Raw genomic sequence first — 20,955 nt, forward strand, 5'->3', positions numbered from 1 at the left:
TTTTTGGCTCTCCTTGGTCTTCGTTGCTGTGCGGCTTTTCTCTAGTTACGGTGAGTGAAGGCTCCTCTCGAGTTGCAGTGTGCGGGCTTCTCACTGCAGAGGCTTCTCTTGTGCAGCATGGCTGCAGGGCACGTGGACTTCAGTAATTGCGGCTTCTCAGCTTTAGAGCACAGCTCAATAGCTGTGGTGCACGGGCTTAGTTGCTCCACAGCATGCGGGATCTTCTCAGACCAGGGATTGAACCTGTGTCTCCTGCATTGACAGGCAGGTCCCTTACCACTGAGGCACCAGGGAAGCATTGTTGACTATTTTTGAGATGGAAATAAAAACATCTCTCTGTCAACTTTAAAGGGCAATTGTGACTATCAAATAATATAGTGCAGGTGATAAGCACTTTACAATATATTCCGAAGTTATAAACCTTGAGGAGGCTTTAATATAAGCATTAGTTACATGGTTTTTGCCCTGTTGTGACTTCGAAAGGACTACAGTTATATCTCGAGGAATGAGGAAAGTGAAAGTGTTAGTGGCTCAGTTGTGTCCGTCTGACTCTCTGTGACACTATGGACCATGGCCCACCAGGCTCCTCTCTCCATGGGGCTCTCCAGGCAAAAATACTGGAGTGGGTAGCCATTCCCTTTTCCAGGGGATCTTCCTGACCCAGGGATCAGACCCAGTCCTCCTGCATTGCAGGCAGATTCTTTGCCATCTGAGCCACCAGGGATGAGGAGAAAGAAAGAATAAAGACACAAGGCTTTATATTCTAACAACAGCCAACTATAAGCCTATATCTTCAAACAGAAAATGACAACAGGGAAAGCAGCAAGAAAGTTCATTCTGGTAGGTCTTGATCAAGAAAAATCAGTTCCAAGTCCTTAAAAATCACAACTCTCCCTGCCATTTGAAAAAACTCCATTGTCTTTCCATTCCGCTATTGCCACGAGCTCTGCTATCATCAGAGGATAAAATGAGTCTGTTGGCAGGTGAAAGCTTGAGTTCTAATCTCAGCTCTGACACAGGGGATTAATAAACAAATATTTGTAATGTTTTCTGAAGAGGAAAATTCTCGGGTTTTTTGTTAGTATTAGCGGCATATCCCTATGTGTACTTGGCCCTAGCATTGCATTGCCTATTTAATATTATTATATGAGCTTCATTGCACAAATGAAATAAAATGTTACTTGTAAAAATGCTCACTCGTCCCCCCACAATAATTTAAACACAAGGCTGAGAGGTCATTTCTCTAACCATTAGTGGTCCTGCAATTTTCTAAAACTTTCAGCTTTTCTCAGAAGCGAACTCTTCCATAGAATGTCTCAGTAAAAAAAGGGGCTTTGATCATGTAAACACATCTAACTGTCAGCTGAAATCACGAGAAAGCTGAATTGTACAATTTACAGAAGGGCTCACTTAGCTGGCCGTGAGAAAGGCTTGATTGGGGGCACATTAACCCTAAATACTTCCTCTGCAAAACCAGAAGGATGTTCAATGCCAGCGTTCTTGGTGATCAAGGTAACAGTGCAGCAGCAGTGACCCCATGGAGGAAGTCACCCTGAGGCATCAGTCACATCAGTGCTGCCTGCCGGGAGGACACAAACTCAACAGATAAATAAGTGACAGGGAACATACCATTCACCCTTTCCCCTTTCCCGCCCAGAATCCCTAGTTCTAAAACAATGTCCAAAGGACAGGAGAGATTTATTTCCACCAAAAAAGAATTCATCTGCAATGCAGGAGACTCAGAAGACATGGGTTAGATCTCTGTGTCAGGAAGATCCCCTGGAGGAGGGCATGGCAACCCACTCCTGTATTCTTGCCTGGAGAATCCCATGGACAGAGGAGCCTGGCGGGCTACAGTCCATGGGGTCACACAGAGTCGGACATGACTGAAGTGATTGAGCATGCACGCACACACTGTTCCCTAGACCTTTATTCAAGGATCCGAATAGAAGTTGAAGAAACTGGAGGCAGAAGAGGATAACCACTCGTGTGTGAGAAACTACGTGGATTTCAGTGTCCATCAGTAAACACAGAAGGTTCTTCAGAACTTGCTCCCTTTGCTGGGTCTAGCTTGGTCTGGCTGCTGGAGGCAGCCACCACTCCTCACAGACCTACGATGGGAGCCTAGGGTCGCTAGTGACCCAGGAAGCTTCTGGTTCACCATGTCATGGGGCGGCTTGAAAAGACAGGCCACACGAAGCAGCAGGGCCCCCTAGGCTCTGCTTCTGGAAGAATGCCCTCTTATCTTGGCATGCAGAGGTCACCATAGGATGTTACATGCTGGACTAAACCACATTCTACTGTCCTCAAGGAGGTGGATGAGATGGAGAAGAAGAAACGGCGAACGTGCTTTTCAACACGCAGATTGCGTTAGAACAGAAAACAACTTAACCATTATTCAGTCCCAAACAGCCAATATAGCTTTACAAACAAACAAAAAAACAAAAAAAAAACAAAACCCTGTAAGTGTGTACTTGATTACAAAGAGAATCTGAACTACTGTGGTGGTACTATAACATAGGATGCCTGGGTAGTCTACTTAAGATCATTTCCAAAGGAGGATTGGGAAAGATCCACAGTAACAACACTAGTACATCATGGCAATGCTGAGAGAAGACCTACTAACAGCTATTTTGGCAAAGCAGGAACTTGCCATGTAGACTGAAGTGCCCATCTTGACTCCCTTTACCATCACAAGTTTCGCAAGGAAGCAGCCAGGGGTATGCACTGTGCCAGTTCATATCCAAACTCCAGGCGATCTTGTGAACTATTCATCAGGGGCAGAAGATGGTTATTTTCCTTTATATCATACTTTTCAGAACTTTTAGTCATTTGTGGTTCTCTAACTGTGTGTGCGCGTGCACACACGCCCACCCACCTCCCTGTTCCTTTCAGGCTCAATTCAAACATTAACCTTTGATGTAACATTTTTGCTCCTCATCAGAATGGAAAGGATGAGCTTCAGAGAAGCAATTGAGTTGCGAGAATAAAAAAGATGACATCACTTCAAACGTGGACTTGCCAGAAAAGGATCCTTTTAAGCGCTCCCCTGTGTGACCAGCCAGGGACCCTCAACTCTCCCTGACCCGCTGCATGCTGCCCCTGTTTCATATCTTTTGATCACCATTTGTTTTATGTCACCGTTCATAACATCCCCCGTGTGTATATGTGTGTGTTGCACCTGTGTACTTTTTAAAGCTCCTGTCCGTGTTCACTTTATAAACTCCCAAGTGAAAGAGAGGAATTCATTAGCATCTGTTATTAGTTTGATAATTCTCAATAAAGTCAATACAAACATTCACATGGCATTTGCCCAGGAAGAGTATCAGGAGCAAGAATTTTGGGCCATCTGCTCATGTTCTTTCTGATACATGCACTAAAAGGTACATATAGCAAAAATGGCCCTAGGGATGGGTCTGAGGCCACTGATATGTTTCTCTTTTTCTCTAAAACATAATGCAAATGTCTTCTAACTTTTTCCTTTTTCACAATACATGAGTGTCAGATGCAGAACCATGTTGAGAGGTGCTCAAGTGTCACTGGATTCCTTCCATTCCGACTTCCCCAGCAACTTGTGAGCTCATGGTGAGAAACAAATATCCATTAAAACCAGAGCGGCGGGTTTGAGTCCTACTCCGCCACTGCTTTGATCTGCCTTTGCTCTGTAACTAACGACTCAAAGTAACCGGACTGCAAACAACTGCCAATGTATTCTCACAGCTCTCCAGTCTGATGGGGCTCAGCTGGACCATTCTTCTGTCGCTCCTGCTAGTAGGGTCATTCACGTGCATGTATTCAGCTGGCCTATGGGCTGGGGCTGGACTCAGCTGGGGTGATGTGCTGGCTGTATCTCAATCTCTCTCACTGTTTCTCTTTGTTTCTTTCTCCCTGTAGTCTCAGGGTCTCCATGTGTCTCTTCTCATGGTCTCAGCACAAGGTCTCTCCAACAAGGTAGCTAGACTTTTAAAATTGGTGACCTAAGACTTTCATGCCCACAAAAGTGGTAGCTGCCAGGCCTGCTTAAGGCTTAAGTCTAGAACTGGAACCATCTGGCCAGTCCAGATTGCAGGGGTGCGGGGGGGTCCACAGGGGAAGAAACTACACAGTGTGAATACAGAAAGTGTGAGTCACTGGGAGATCCCCACGTAGCCGACTACAGTAGCCAACTACCATAGTCCCCTAGCAAGGCACTCCCTCTCTTCATTTTGCTGAGTCTTACTGTATCATCAGTTTCCCTGTCCATTAAAAGGGACTAATAATATCCCAATGGACTTCCCAGGTGGTACAGTGGTAAAGAATCCACCTGCCAACTCGGGAGACCCAAGAGACACACATTTGATCCCTGGGTCAGGAAGATCTCCTGGAGCAGGAAATGGCCACCCACTCCAGTATCTTGCAAGGATAATCCCATGGACTGAGGAGCCTGGTGGGCTACAGTCCATGAGGTAACAAAGAGTTAGACACAACTGAGTGACTGAGCACATACACACACACAATAATATCGCTGTATTTATGGAGCTCTAACAGTTAAATATGACAATGAATGTTAAGTGGTAAGCACAGCGACTGACACATAGTAAATAAACTCTGTAAAAAGCCTCTTTGGTGAATCCCAAAGTACTTGGAATACCCAGAGATTTGAGAGCCCAGACCTACCACTGGGTACCCCTCCCTCGAGTCCGTAGTTCACATCAGCCTTCCGAGAAGTAACGTTGGTTCCTAGAACAGAGCTGGGCATTCATCAAGTACTAGCACTAAGTGTTTGCTGATTAACTCTTCGATCAAATGAATTGGTATACACTGTCTCCCAAACTCACTTCCACAACACAAGGACAGATTGAGCTATTTCTCAAGAATTTCTTATACGCAAAGGGAAAGTTATCAAATTCAATGTCATGAGCAATCATAGCAGTCTGGAGTTCATCTTCACCTCTTTTTAAATATAGTATATATAGCAAATTCCCCAGAAATATTTTGCCAGATTTTTCACTGCCTCCATTTTAGAACTCAGGCACACTATAAGAACTATGTAATCCATATGTCTATGATTCATTTTTACCCAGTTCATCAAAATGCTGTTTTTGTTTTAAATGTCAAAATGCCTTTTATGACTTTATTTATGAGCCCTTGAAAGTTGTTATTTTTAAATGAGGGTAGAACATGGTTTGCCAAATTTAAAATCTACAAAGGCATTTATAACTGTGTTCCAAATATCAGTTTCTGGGAGAGTTCATTTTGTTTACTGTTGGAAAAATTCATAGTTTCAGATACAGAAATTTAAAGTTCATGTACTTCATTTAAAATAGACTAATTTTAAATGTACTAATGAATACAATCACCTATGTGTACACAGAGAGTTTGGAAAAGCATTATGTGACTTATCGTCCCTTCAAAGGAAAACCTTACTGTCTCTGTCATCTCATTCTACTTCAATTTCATATCTTGATGAATAAAAAAATGAGACTGCCATTGCCACCTATTTGTAAGGGTAAAACAGTGTCCAAATCTTCATCCCCACAGTTCTAAACTGTGCCCCCTTCCCTACACAGACATATTATATGCTCATCTTACTTCTGACAATCAAACGTCATCAAACCCTCTTCCTGTCTTCTTCATGTCTTTATTAGTGTTTAAATTTTTTACCAGGAGATATTTTTTAAAATGACAGCAATTAAAGGGACCTCTCCATAACTCAAATTTCTGTGATAAGCCAATTGTAACCTGAATTAAAATAAAATAAATATATACCATAAAGCTGCTGCTGCTGCTAAGTCGCTTCAGTCATGTCTGATTCTGTGTGACCCCGTAGATGGCAGCCCACCAGGCTCTGCCGCCCCTGGGATTCTCCAGGCAAGAACACTGGAGTTGGTTGCCATTTCCTTCTCCAATACATGAAAGTGAAAAGTGAAAGTGAAGTCGCTCAGTTGTGTCTGACTCTTCGAGACCCCATGGACTGCGGCCCACTAGGCTCCTCCATCCATGGGATTTTCCAGGCAAGAGTACTGGAGTGGGGTGCCATCGCTTTCTCTGACCATAAAGCTGAGTGTTGGCTAAAAGAAATCTGTAAAACCCAATGTTATATAATTTTCGAAATCCTATATTTAAAAAAAGACAACCTGGGGGAAAAATAAAAGGGAATCTGAAAACCAGTGGAAGATCAGTGACCTTAGACCAATCAAACTCTAATTTAATTTATGAATCTGTAACATGAAGATAATGAAGGCCGTATTCCTCCCATCACAGACTTATTATGAATAGCAAGTATATAACATTTCATAAACCACAAAAATATTTAATGATAATAATAAATACCAAGTATGAGCTGTGGTGGGCTTACAGTCGGTAAAGAACCCACCTGCAATGTAGGAGAGCCGCATTTAATTCCTGGGTTGGAAAGATCCCCTGGAAAAGAGATAGGCTACCCACTCCAGCATTTTTGGGCTTCCCTGATGGCTCAGATGGTAAAGAATCTGCCTGCATTGCAGGAGACCTAGGTTAGACCCCTGGGTTGGGAAGATCCCCTGGAGGGGGCAAGGCAACTCACCCCAGTATTGCCTGGAAAATCCTCATGGACAGAGGAGCCTGGCGGTTTGCAGTCCATGGGGTTGCAAAGAGTTGGACATAACTAAGCAACTAAGCACAGCACAGCAGCATGAGCGGTCGCATATTTTTATCTCAGTTTCAAATAGAAACTGGTGCAAATTCACTGTCTTCTCTCACATTTCCATGTCAGAGGAAAACATTTACATTGAACTACTAAAGAAACAATGGGGAATTAGCCTGACATAACTCTGAAGAGGACAAGTGAGAGGTCTGTGTGCTTACTTGTCCCAGTGCTAAGAATGTGCTGATTCCAAGTCCCCTGCTAAGCACAGGATGGTATCCTGAGCCTCCACAGAATAAACATCATCCATGTGACACCGACACTTTTACCTTCAGTTTGTCACAATCTCAATCAATCCAGGAACAGAATTTCTGGCTTTGAACTGAAAAGCACCCTAGTTCCCAGACTTTGGCCAGGAGACGGACCACACAGCTAGAACTCTCTGCTCAGGTTGAAAAGCAGCTTGGAAATCTGAACACCAACCACAGTAAATCTGTTGCTAGGTTAACAATGTTTTCTAGTAAACAAAGTCTGCTTCCCCAATAACTTATACACCAGAATACATTCTTTTTATTCCTCTCTTTAAAATGCAAGGAGAGAAAATAACTAGGCTGTCGCATTGCTTGGCCTCTTCTCTCGAAATCAGACAAGAGTAATTCCCATTGCACACCTGAACTCGTCCTGCAGGGATGAGAAATATCACGTTTTTATACCACCCCAGAGCTGACCCGGGTGTTAATTTGAATCTTAAGCAGAATCGAGCTTTTCTGTGGGTCCATCCCACCTGTCAGCGTATGGTTGTATAACAAGATAATTACTTTCTCTTACTTCAAAATGCCAGGTACCCAAGGAAGACTTCCATGGCAAATGAAGACAGTGCTTGTATTAAATTTTATTCTAATAAGTCTAAGGCTGAGCCTCACTAGCATCTTGTTATGTTATTCACAGAAATGGTGGCAGATGCCACATACACCCTACAAAGAGGAAGAACCAGAGTGCGTGAGAACTTCAGAAATATATTCAGGGAAAAGTTTGGCAGGAAGCAAGATGAAGTTGTGTATCATTCATTTACATAGCTGTGCATTCTGGGTAAGAAAAAGTACAAGGTCAAATTCAAGGTAATTTAGAGAAGGAAAAGAGCAATGATGTGCTTGTGCTATAAAATTATTGCTTACTTAGTCCGTCAAAATTCTAAAGATTTTAGATGTAAAAAGGCATGTCCAGGTTACTAAAGGGGAAAGGTGGGGGGGTGGATAAATTAGGAGTTTGGGATTAACATATTGTTGGGCGGAGAAGGCAATGGCACCCCACTCCAGTACTCTTGCCTGGAAAATCCCATGGACGGAGGAGCCTGGTAGGCTGCAGTCCATGGGGTCTCTCAGAGTCGGACACGACTGAGCAACTTCACTTTCACTTTTCACTTTCATGCATTGGAGAAGGAAATGGCAACCCACTCCAGTGTTCTTGCCTGGAGAATCCCAGGGATGGGAAGCCTGGTGGGCTGCCGTCTATGGGGTCGCAGAGTCGGACACGACTGAAGCGACTTAGCAGCAGCAGCATATTGTTGGGCTTCCCTGATGGCTCAGATGGTAAAGAATCCACCAGCAATGTAGGAGATGCTGTTTTGATCCCTGGGTCAGGAAGATCCCCTGAAGAAAGGAATGGCTACCCAGTCCAGTATTCTTGCCTAGAGAATTGCATGGACAGAGGAGTCTGCTGGGCCATGGAGTCTCAGGTAGTTGGACATGACTGAGCAAGTAACACTTTCTATACATACTGCTGCTGCTGCTAAGTTGCTTCAGTCGTGTCCGACTCTGTGCGCCCCCAGAGACAGCAGCCCACCAGGCTCCCCTGTCCCTGGGATTCTCCAGGCAAGAACACTGGAGTGGGTTGCCATTTCCTTCTATACATACTACTATACATAAAATAGATCAACAACAAGGACCTACTATACAAGGAATGCTACTTAACATTCTCTAATAACCCAAACCGGAAAAGAATCTCCAAAAAAATAGATATGTGGACAGCTGAATCACTTTGCTGTACACTTGAAACTAACACAGCATTGTAAATCAACTACACTCCAATATTGAATAAAAATAAAACAACATAGGTAACTCACACAAAAAAGGCAGGTCTAGAATTTGGCCTCACCCCCAGCAAGTCATGGCTCCTCACACGAAAGAGCATGATTAGTTATTTCTTACAAATAGATTTGATCCAGATAACTTAGACCAGAGTTGCACAGAAGACCCAGGAAACAGAGAACTCTGGTTGTGTCTGAGTGTGGATGTGTGTGTACGTTCGTCTGTAGGTAAAGCTCTATGTCTGCATCTGTCTGGCCACGACCTTTCACATTTGTCATAAGGATTAATTTAGGATATTTAATGATGCCTATTCACCTTTCAAATTCACCAAGAAAGAAGAGACCTTTACTGATATCCAATGAGATCAATATTACCTTCTGGTAATATAGGACTTGGAAAAGAAGTTCCTGAAGACAAATGAAATCTAAGGACAGTTCCCACATGACGACTTTTATGCAACCTTGTGTCATTTATTGCACTGCTGCCTTCCACAACTACAGGCTTTCCATACCCGCTCATTTGGTAATTGGAAATCTACCCCATAAGATCTGTCTGGAGATCAGAGGAAGAGGTTCAAAGAGGGAGCCTCACAGAAAGGTCACGATCACAGGTCAGGGCTAGCAGCATACAATCTCTCATTCCCTGTATATGTTGACTGAATGCAACTTTGTGTCTGGAGTTACAAAAGCCCAAGAGGCAGCAGGATGCCATGAGCAGGGCATGAGATTCAGAGCCAGGCCCACAGCACTAGATTCAAATTCCAGACCTGACCCTTCTTGCTTCTGTGCTGTTGAGCAGTTTACAGATTTTGCTATGTTCTGCTGTCTTGTCTGGAAACTGAATTTAGTGCTGCAAATGGGATCTGAAGTGGTCCTGTTACTCATGATTTTGAATCCAGATTTTATATATATAACAACATTGGCAAGATTTTTACCTCTGATGGTAAGAAAGGCATTTGGAGATTTCCTTGATGGCCCAGGGGTTAAGAATCTGCCTGCTAATGCAGGGGACATGGGTTTGATCCTTGGCCCCAGAAGATTCCACATGCCGCAGAGCAACTGACCCCGCGTACCACAACTACTGAAGCTCGTACACTTTAGGGCCCATGAGCCATGACTACTGAGTCTGTGTGCTGCAACCACTGAAGCCCACACGCCCCAGAGCCCATGCTCAGCAACAAGAGAAGCCACCACAGAGAGAAGCCCCAGCTCCCCGCACCTAGGTAAAGCCCGTGTGAAGCAACAAAGACCCAATGCAACCAAAAAGAAATTTGTTTTTTGTTTTTTTTTTTAAAAGAAAGGCATTGCACAGACACCAGGAATGTCTTCCATCTGGAGGTGGATTACAGTAGTCTCTTGGACACATCACATGCTCTCTGCATCTTAGTCACGCTGTTAAGTTCTTGCAACTTCTTAACTGAATTTTACTGTGCAGTCTGCGTTCTATCAGTGAAATGAGGAAATACTCCCATCTCTCAGGGTTGAAAATGTAAGACAGATTCTCACTCCTCTGCCTAAACTCCCCCAACCCTGGGGCTTCCCATTTTCTGCCAGGTAAGAGGCAAAACCCTTAGGAAGGGCTGCTATATACCTCATAGCTCCCCTGCTCTCTCCCCGGAGCCCTGACCATCCCTTTAGACCATCGCTTTTTTTAAAAAGATGTATTGTGTTTACTGTCTTAACTCCTTTCACAGGAATAAAAATTTCACTTGGGCAGGAATTTGTATCGATTTTATTCCCTGCTGTATCTCTGCTGCTGAGCGTGGTACTAGGGATGCTCCATAAATATTTATGGATAAATAGATTTGTTGTAAGGTATCAGATAGTGTGGGGGTTCCCAGGTGGCACTAGAGGTAAAGAACTCCACCTGCCAATGCAGGAGACACCAGAGACACGGGTTTGATGCCTGGTTGGGAAGATCCCCTGAAGAAGGGCATGACAACCCACTCCTGTATTCTTGCCTGGAGAAACCCATGGACAGAGAAGCCTGGAGGGCTGTGTATAGTCCACAGGGTAACAAAGAGTCAGACATGACTGAAGTGACTTAGCACATGAGATTGTGTGTTATCTCTAAAGCTCCCAATACAGTGCCTGGCATGTGGTAAGAACTTGATAAATGACAACTATTGGTTCTTGAGGGTGTTTAACTGTGGGTAAGATTGTAATCATTGGAATTGTGAGGGGGCAGGTGCTTCTTGGCCAGTCAACAGTTTAACGAACACCTGGGTTACCCCAGGGTACTGGAAGCCCACTGTTCTATTGTCTTGACTTGTCATGACTCATCTGTGGGTCCTAGGCACACCAGTTTCTGCATCTGTAAAAGAAACACAGTAATATCTACCTTCCAGGGGAGAAAGAAGGTTAAAAAAACAAACAAAAACCCTGTTTGTCAATTGCTTTGCTATCTGCGATGAAGTGTCCATAGCATGATTTAAAGTATTCGATAAGAATAAAAAATAGGAAAAACCATAGCTTCTTACATCTGATGATTTTTCTGCCAAAAAAAGGCATCTTTCAGCCAGCACTCACACATTGCACCTAAGAGGGTTTCAGCCACAGTCTTTTTTTTCTCCCCTTCTGGTTAAAATTAAGCAGTGATGAGGGAAACGCAGTTAGATGTTCCTGGGGATATCTGAGGATTAGGTTTGCCAGTTGGGGCAAGTCATTCCTTTCACCAGGGTAGTGAAATACAGGGAAGAATAGATACTAGTCTCCTGCTCATTAACTGGGTAGAATTACTGCAGCAAGAAGGTTAACAATTACCCAAGTAATTAACGCTTCCTTGACTTTCATACTCTAATCCTATAGATGCAGGATTTCAGCTCTGGGTCCCAGAGTCCATGGAAGATGAGAGTGGAATGGGATGGAATGGGACTGCTTTGGAGAGAGGGCCTGGGAAGCCAGGGTAGTTTCTCTGGGTTTCTCGCCACTTCCTGATGAGACGCAGCTGCAGCAGAGGAGCGCTGACAGCCAGTGCTCTAGTTTCTGGAACCATCCGGCGCCACACAGGTATATGACGCCCGATCTTCTCTAAGCCCCCACGCCTACCCCTTCCCGCCCACACGCGGCATATTTGGTGTCACTGTTTATTAAAGATAACTAATGCCCTAAGTCTTTATTTACTTCTGTTTATTGCTATTTTAGCAAGAGTCACTGGAGAGCAGCAATGCTTCTGGTCCACTCGGGTTCTTTAATCACTGTTAGTAGGTAAAATCATCTGTGACAACTAATCCAAAAAGCAGATTATATTTATTTTGGCTACAGTGGCTTGCAATTCGTTAAAATCAACAAAGCCTTTTCATTAGCCCCCTGCTGATGTCCTAAAAACAGACATTTCAAGGGTCTCAAAGCGCTGAGCTACACATATGCAGCCACGCTAATTCTGACAGATTCTCAGTGCCATTCTTAACACGAAATCTTATTAAACTCACAAACAAGAAACAGAACCCTTCTGCTTTCATACAAAGGCTTAATTAACATGCCTAAACTCCAAAATCAAAATCATAGCCGCAAAGCTCCCTGAATGTGGGAGCAAAACAAACACAAAGAGACTGGATCATTAGTTAAGCAAGACTTACCAAAAATTGTTGGGACTTTTTTTTTTAATAATATGGGAAAGGATTAGAAATCAGAACCATGGTGCCTATTTCTAAACAGTTCTGCATGGGCATTCTGGCCTTCAAAAGCTGGGGTGGTGATTAACTGGACTGTTGATGGAGGCGGCAAATCCAGGGAGGAGAGGATCAAGGTCCTATTTCAGGGGTTTGCCAGAGGTTAGAAACAGTTGCATCTTGTTTAAGTCAGCATCGTTGCAACAATGTTCTATGCATCTTCCCTCTCCCACCTTCGCTCCTGCGAACACACTCACTGCTGCCCTTTCCAGGTGCGTTTCTTTTCTTTAGTACCATCCGGCTGTCCATCGCAGAGAAAGTCTCCTGAATGCTGAATTGGATTTTAAGGCTCAGTGTCAGAGATGGGGGTGTTCCAGGAAAGATGCTCACGGCAGTGACTCAGCCATCACTGTGCCACTGGGCAGCAGCCATAATTAATGAATATATCAAAAGGTCTACTCAAGGAGCAAAGAAGGTAGACAATGATTTATGTTTACCGAAGGGGTAGATTATTTAGCTTTGCAAGAGCTTTCAGAATCAGGAAGCCCAGAAATAGTTAGAGATGGTGTAGTAGCTCTCCAATCCTGGAGAGAAATTCAAGGAACAGGAAGCAGATCCAAAAACAAAGGGCAAGGGGACTTTGCCCTTTGCCGAGGGTGAGCTGCTCTCTCCTGCGATTATCCCCTCCACGGCTCTGATTGGAAAGCTGCTGTGGTTCATGTACTGCCATGACCGCTGCTGCAGTGGAATGACTTGTTTGCCCTCCCAGCATAATCCTGAATGTTGTCAAGGACGATTACCAGATGATACTTCAAGCAAGTCTCTGTTCTAACGTGGATTTCTGCCGGTACGATGGGAAAGCCAAAAGCAGGCCTTGAGAGCAATGGCTTGTTTGGGTCTTCAATTCACTTGGGATGAGCACGTTGGGACCAGAAGGTCTAGTTCATCTCCACGAGGGCCTCTGTCCAGCAGCCCCTTCAGCCAGGACTTCTGCTTCCTCCAGTTCATTCCATGAGCCAAAGAGCTATCTGTTAGAGCAGATTATAACATCCAGCCTAGAAGGAAAATCGACATACAAAGCTTCTCTCCAATCAGAGTTCTGTCCCTAGGGAAAAGGGAGCCACCTCTGATAGACAAGTTATCATTTGGGCTTTCCATAATTAACACTGTGTCTGCCATGGTAATCCTAACAGTGTTGCAAATACAAGAAAGGCTAGTATCATGGCTTTTGGGGGGTTACTGATATAATTTGCAGCCCCAGCTTGGGTATATTGATGGCGGGGCAGAAATGCAAGTTAGACAAACAGCAGAACAACATCCAGCGAGGTAAGAAAATCTAAAACTCAATTAAGTATCCAACATACTGTTTTCAATTGTTCCTTGGTCCCTGGCCGGCCTTATTCACTAGGTAATAAAAGCACACTGTCTTCCTTATGTATATTTACAACCAGCAGCTTTTCACAGCACACCCCAAAGCTTCCTGATTTTCTTCACTATCATCTACCACTATCTAGAGGATTATACTCAAGAAGATTTCCAGGTCATCACAACAGGTCACTTTTCTAAGCCACCTTATCAGGGAATAGGAACCACATGCAGTTCTTATGCAAAAAAACAAAGAATCCACTTGGTTTTGTGACTTAAACAGGTTGGCGAAACAGCCTTTATCACTGTTGTCATATAAAACATGTTGAGACAAGCAATACAGTGGCAGTCGCCCTGGGGAGTATTTCAACTTTATACCTCCTAAGGTTATTCTCAAATAAAACAGCACGCACCCTTCAGTTTTTGTTTTGGGTTTTTTTTTTTTTTTTTTTAAACAGGCTCCCTTCTCTTCCTGGTTCCTTCAAAATGAGCCTGCTGTTCAGGGTTCATGATTTCCTCAGGACAAAACAACCTGAGTCAAGCCAGAGCCAAAAGCCACACAAACCACTGCCCACTCCCCTAGACAACCCCAAGATCCGGCACACCCCTGCCAGCCAGAAGCAGCAATGAATGGGCCAGTGTTTTCCAGCCTGGCAAGACCCAAAGAAGCATCTAGAGCACTTGTTAAAACACAGAATGCCAGCCTCTTGGCCTGGAGACTCTGCTTTAGCAGGTCTGGGCACACTGGGGCAATGCCGGTACAGATGGAGTTGGCCAGATGCTCTGCGGGACACATTCCACATTCAGAACTGAATCAAAGGGCTTCCCAGGTGGCTCAGTGGTAAAGAATCTGCCTGCCAAGCAGGAGACACAGGTTCGATCCCTGGGTCGGGAAGATCCCCTGGAGAAGGAAATGGCAAGCCACTCCAGTATTTTTGGGTGGAGAATCCCATGGACAGAAGCTTGAAGGGCCGCAGCACATCCATGGGTCGAAAAAGAGTCAAACATGACTGAGCAACTAAACAACAATAGAGTATCAAATCCAGAGGGCGAGAACCTGAGGAGGCAGAGGATTTGTTCTCTGGCCCATTCTGCTACACAACCAGCTACTTCAACACAACCAGCTTCCTTCCCAGGAAGACTGAGTATGTGTATGTGTGTGCTCAGTCATGCCCGACTCTTTGTGACCCCCATGGACTGTAGTCTGCCAAGCTCCTCTGTTCATGGGATTTTCCCAGCAAGAGTACTGGAGTGTGTTGCCATGACCTCCTCCAGGGGATCTTCATGACCCAGGGACTGAACGTGTCTCCTGCACTGCAGGTAGATTTTTTATTGCTGGAGCCACCAGGGAAGCCCCAAGGCGGGGAAAAAAAAACCACTCCACGTATGTTCTTGTGGTTCTAACACACCTTGAATCCCAATATCGAACGTCGTGGTCATGTTAATGTGGCATAAAAAGTGGGGGGCAGAGTTTTTGATTTTTCAGTGAAATATAATAGGAGAGAAGCTAGCCATTTCAGACTCAGGAAAATGAACTGGTTACTTATCTACTGATGGATTTGCGGGGGGCGGAGTCGGGGACGGCTCTGATGGGACATCGCATTGGTAGCATAGTTTAGAAATCCGGGTGGAAAAGACGTATAATGTTTCACTTAAGGCTGGGGACAGTACCTCGAGATGTTGAAAGAAGCATATAATATGTTCCCTGGGGGATCTGAAGGTAGCAGTGTAGGTGACAAACAAGCCTGGAGGACTGAGGTCGTGACGAGGGCTTTCATCTGGTCAAATGAGTTGTATATGCAGTACACCGCCACTAAGCTAGGTCCCTCCGCAAAAAGAACAGCTCAACACAGCCCCCATTACTGTATTTCACGGACACTCTGTCTCACTAGAGTATGACTTGTTGGGGGGGATTAGTGTCTAGAGAGATCTCAAATAAGCTTTTACTAAAAGACCGGATGCTCAGCTATGGCAACTGCTTCTTTTTAATTCCGAAAGCAGCCTGAGCCATAACCCAATAGTTCTGCCCTCTGATAACGGAGTAAAATCTAATACTGTTCCTGAAATTTTATAGACATTCTTCTCTTTCTAAGGACATGAATAGTGTATATATACACTCTTCAAAGACTAGATTTTTCTTTTGTAGCAAAATGGCAAGCGCCTATGGGAGCGCAGTGCCTGCGGCAATGTTTCTTTCCGCTTAGAAGCCACCTGCTAATCACCTGCAAGTAATAACAGACTACAAGGGAGGCGGCCCCTCACCCTCCTGAAGGGCAAGGGTTAACTGGGAACAAAGTGAGGGAGGCTTTCTTGGCCTGAGGGGGCCTCCGCAAAGTGACCAGTGAGAACCTCCCCAAGGACGGATCCAAGGCGCTGAGAAACCACCATTCAAGATCAGAGGCAACTTGAAATGGACCAACGAAGTGGACTTCTGAAGCAGAAGGAAAAAAAATACCACTTCCAGAAAGGTAACATAGTCTCAGAGCCGGCAACATCTTGGAGAGTTCCTTGCTCTGCCTCTAGGCTGAGAGGTTGAGCTTGATGGGCATGGCACATAATGGGCCCTTCTCATCAGGCTGCTTTCAGAAACATGGCACCCTCTCACTCTACAGTAAGGCCAGTGCTACGCTGGGTACCAGCAACATCACAGGGACCCACAAGATGATTAAGGAGAACGCTAGTTTCAAACAGGATGCAAGACAAATCCAGCTATTCCCCCCTGGGGTACAGCGGCCCCTCAGTATTTGCAGAGGGTTGGCTCCAGGGCCAGGGGTGTGTGTGTGTGTGTGTGTACACACACATATATATGTATGGTCTTCCCTGGTGGCTCAGTGGTAAAGAATCTGCCTACAATGCAGGAGACATGAGTTCGATCCCTGAGTCAGGAAGATCACCTGCAGAAAGAAATGGCAAACCCATTGCAGTATTTGTGTCTGGGAAATCCCATGGACAGAGGAGCCTGGTGGGTTACAGTCCACAGGGTCACGAAAGAGCTGGACACGACATACATGTATATATGCGTGTGTGTGTGTGTGTGTGTGTGTGTGTGTGTGTATTTTTATAAAGAGAGAGAGAGGCATGCATAGTATTGATTAGCTAGAAAGTTTGTTAGGATTTTTCCACAACACCTTATGGAAAAATCCAGACAGACTTTTTGAGCAACCCAATATTTGCATAAGACCTACACAGATCCTCCCATATACTTTAAATCATCTCTAGAGTGCTTATAATACCTAATACAATGTAAATGCTCTGCAAACAATTGCAAATACACAGAAAGACAAAGCAAATGCTATTTAAATAGGTGCCTTTGTGCAGTAAGTTCAAGTTTTGCTTTTTGGAACTTCCTGGAATTTGGGGGAACATTTTTACCTGCAGTTGGCTGAATCTGCAGATGCAAAACCCGTGGATACAGAGGGCTGACTGTACTGTAACCCAAGAGAACTCAGAACAGACAATTCAAAGGGCATTAAAGGCTTAGAAAACTGTAACTAAGAAGTTGTTAAGGGAAAAGAGTTTAATCCTGTTCTGATCTTGAACTGAGAAAGAATTTAGGCATGTGAGGGATTTGATGGAATGAGTATGAATAATTCTTCTCCAGCGACTGAGAAGTCAAGAAAAGATTTCTGAACTTGTTGGGTTGAACATGAGGGATTGGTGCCTGATGGTGGCTCTGGGGTCACTGTCTTCAGGTTGTCATTAACTAGAGATCATATTCATTGATCTCCTTCCTTCATGAAGATAGTGGGATGGCTTTGAATTAATACACGCTTTGCTCTCCTCCATCATTACATCTTACCCCTGTGCCCTGTGGAAAGGCATTACACTGTGCCCAAATTCCCCTTTTTCCTCCATCCTTCTCTCACCTCTTTCCCCCAGGTTTTCCTTTCAAAGGAAACCTCCTTCTTTTCTGCACCTTTGCATTCATTCTGTTCTTTCATCTTGATAACAATGGAAAGGGAAAAATGAATCTCTCTCAAACCTACTTCTCAAACCTTACTATTATTTGAAACCTGTGGTATCCATCTCCATCACCCTCTTCCTATCAAGGATGCTATGGTCCAACTGAAACATTTCTTCTCCCTCCGGTCTAAATCTCCATGCTCTTGTATATTTTTGTAGGTTCTCCCATCCATATTATAATTTCCTTCATCTATCCTTCTTCCCCTCTTGTAGCCACTACACTCTGTACCACTGGCCATCCCACAGGCTACGAGGTTACATGATGGAGGGTGTATCACTGCGCTCCTGTGAAAACAGCACAAATGTCCATCCACGAATGAATGGAAAAACAAAATATGGTACAGACATACAATGAAATGTTATTCAGTTTTAAAAGGTAGGATTCTGATATATGCTACAGCGTGGATAAACTCTGAAAACATTATGGTGGATGAAATATATCAGACAATGTTATATAATTCCACTTACACGAAGTATTTAGAGTAACGGAATTCATAGGGTTGGAAAGGGGAGTGGTACGTGCTAGGGGCTGGGGGGAGGTGGGTATGGAGAATTAATGTTTAATGAACACAGAGTTTGAAGTGATGAAAAGTTCTAGGGATGGGTAGTGATGATAACTACACAGCAACGTGAATGGACTTGATGTCACTGAAATGCACACTAGAAATAGTTTAGACACTAGGAAAGCGTTAAGCCTGGTTTCCCAGACTTGCATGGGAATGTTCAAGTCGCACTGGAGTCAAGTTTGATTATACTTAGTTTCAGAAGAAGCATGGAAGGCTCAGTCAACAAATGATGGTGAAAAGATATCACTTCAATGTACATTTCTTCCTTCCTTCACTCACATAGGAGATGTTTACTGGGCAACGTCTCTGCGGCTGGTACAGTCCTAGAAGATGCGACTGAACAGCACTCACGATCTAGAAAAGCAAAGGGACAGTCAAGAAGGAACAACTTGTCCCACAAATGTTAAAAATAGGACAGAAATGTTTGGAAGCGTGTCAGGAAGGCCTTTCAAACTAGTGTGTGGGGGTGGGGAGGACAGAGGATGCTTTAAGAATGTTTTTAAGCTGAGACCTACGGTTTTAAAGGAGTTAGGCAAAGGCTATTCCAGACCGAGAGAGCTGTAGGCATGAATGAGAAATGACATAAGACTTCGGAGATTGGCTTGGCTGGAATTTAGAGAGAGAACAGAGAGACAGACAGAGAGTGGACCGTGGAGGCGGGGTGGCGGAAGTGGGGAGTCAGTCTGGGAGATGACATGAAGCATTTTAGGCGTTTTTTTTTTTTTTTTCCCTAAAGACTAAATGAGAAGATTACAACAGACCTCCCTTCCCAACTGAAGATGCTATTCAACTATGAAGGTGTTAAATCTGTGATCTCGTTCCCAGCCTCATCTGTGATGTTCTCATCCTCCCAATGTCCTCAGAGAAATCGTGTCTGACGCCCTGCACGTAGAGCCCTCCTCAGCACTTACCCGCCCACACATATCACCCTGACCTCACTCAAATTATTAGGCACCACAGGGCTTCCTTGGACATCTTTCCTCGCAAAGACCAGGGTCGGCGTTCTCACCACTGTCCTCAGTCACAGACACGCCGCCAAGTTTATTATGTAACCTTCCTTTCTGACTCACATCCCTTCTGAAGAACCTCTCTGACTCACTTCTCCCATGGAGCAGGCATCCTTCTCTTTTGCCTGCATCTTGAAACTCTCTGCTCACCCTTTTTCTTTCCGCTTTACATAGTCTCAGGTCTCTTCTGTTATCCACATCACTCTTTGGTCACCAGAGGTGAAGGCAGATGTGAACGTGGCTCATTATCCATTCATTCCATCTAAATTCAACTTGGCCGTCCACCAAGAATACGAGGTGATTCATTTACTGATCCTCGGTGCATTCCTGGCCTCACTTCCTTCTGAGGTTTCTTTAAAATAACTCTCTCCTCAAGCTCCTAACCCTATCTTCAGGAAATGACTTTCCATTCTGACTATTCCATGGGCACTCTTACCCGTCATCTGTCCTTGACTTTTGTGGTCCACAGGTCTGTTTGTACAGATGGGCTTGATCTTCTTAGCCTTTTTTAAAGGAGGATGACACTGAAACTTCACTGTGTGAAAGGCCTGAGAACTGCCAAGACGGGTAAGACATGGTTCTTGCCTTTCTGAAAGTTTTATCTATATTTAAAACTATACTTACATGGGGCTTCCCAGGTAGCTCAGTGGTAAAGAACCTGCCTGCCAATGCAGGAGACTCAGGTTGGATCCCTGGGTCGGGAAGATCCCCTGGAAGAGGGCATGGCAATCCACTCCAGGATTCTTGCCTGGAGAATCCTCATGGACAGAGGAGCCTGGCAGGCTATGGTCCATGGGGTCACAAAGAGTCAGACACAACTGAAACACTTTGTTTTAGGATGAATCTTAAATGGTACCAGTGTACGTTTCCACATCCAGGGCTCTTCTAGCAGAAGAGATCAGGGAAGGCTGAAGGAAGAAGGTGAAGTTTAGGCTGAGCCTTTAAGGATAAGTGGGATCCTGGTAGGCCTGACAGAGTGATATGAGGCATCCTGAGCAGAAGGAATTGCAAGTGTGAAACGTGTGGATGGAGGATACAAATAGTTTTACTTTTCTTTTCATTTTCTTGAGATATCCTTGATAAAGGAACATTGCATTAGTTCCAGATACACAACATACTGACTTGACTTTTGTATATATTGTGAAATGCAGTTTTGCTTTTTAATATGAAGATCCGAAGAACACGATGGTGCAGTGGGGCTAGAAGTGTGTGGTGTGATAATGCCGCGGAGGTTTCACCTGCTCAGTAAGGGAGGAAGGACCTTGTTACAGGTAACAGGATGGTATTCTGAAGAAGGAAATGGCAACCCACTCCAGTATTCTTGCCTGGAATATCCCAAGGACGGAGGAACCTGGTGGGCTACAGTCCATGGGGTTGCTAAGATTCAGACACGACTGAGCGACTTCACTTTCTATTCCAGACTGGTCCTCAGTGCACCTTGAAAGTTGAGAGGTTGAAGGTCAAGTTCAGCTAGGAGGACTGTGTCACCAGCTGGTCCCAAAGTAAGGCACACCGATTCCAATCCCTAATACTTTTGTGGGGAGGGGCTTATCTTTATTCATTTATTATTTACTTTGTTTAATCCCATTCTTAGAGCTTCCTTCAGCTTAAAATTCCTTATTTCTCATAAAAGTAATAATCGTTTGTGTGTATGTGTGTGGAAATTTTAAAGAATTAAGAAAAATCATTCTCCCCTCATATTAGAAACGCTTTCCCTTGACTCACCCTGAGAAACCACAGGGGCTTCTCTTTC

At 44.3% G+C, this 20,955-nt stretch overlaps 1 protein-coding gene and 1 non-coding gene across 6 annotated transcripts in view; one reads left to right on the forward strand and one right to left on the reverse strand.

Annotated features, from left to right (window-relative positions):
• The window catches only part of ESRRG (estrogen related receptor gamma), a 696,017-nt gene that overhangs the window by 456,779 nt on the left and 218,283 nt on the right, over positions 1-20,955 (reverse strand). The window lies entirely within an intron of this gene.
• TRNAG-GCC (transfer RNA glycine (anticodon GCC)) lies at positions 14,491-14,561 on the forward strand. Its single transcript has one exon. It is a non-coding gene; the product is annotated as a tRNA-Gly (tRNA).

The sequence above is a fragment of the Bos taurus genome, chromosome 16 (assembly GCF_002263795.3).
Source record: "Bos taurus isolate L1 Dominette 01449 registration number 42190680 breed Hereford chromosome 16, ARS-UCD2.0, whole genome shotgun sequence".
NCBI lineage: Eukaryota > Metazoa > Chordata > Mammalia > Artiodactyla > Bovidae > Bos > Bos taurus.